This window comes from Nerophis ophidion, linkage group LG27 (genome assembly GCF_033978795.1).
Source record: "Nerophis ophidion isolate RoL-2023_Sa linkage group LG27, RoL_Noph_v1.0, whole genome shotgun sequence".
Taxonomy (NCBI): domain Eukaryota; kingdom Metazoa; phylum Chordata; class Actinopteri; order Syngnathiformes; family Syngnathidae; genus Nerophis; species Nerophis ophidion.
This window is the reverse complement of record NC_084637.1, coordinates 22,913,386-22,913,611: the sequence shown is the minus strand read 5'-3', so window position 1 is coordinate 22,913,611 and position 226 is coordinate 22,913,386.

The window sequence follows — 226 nt, the reverse complement described above, 5'->3', positions numbered from 1 at the left end:
ATCTGCTTTACACCTACATTACCTTAAATGGATAACTTTTTACAGTCAAGTAAAGACACATTAATTCGTTTTCTGACATAAGTTAAACACAAAAAGTAAGAGAAGATATATGACATGTTTAAGGATAATTAAATACAGTTTTCTTTTTTTTTTTTAGCGTCTTTGTTGCTGCAGGTCGCGTTTGTGCTCTGTGGCGCCCCCCGGTGGCCATGGCGCTGCAGCGTCA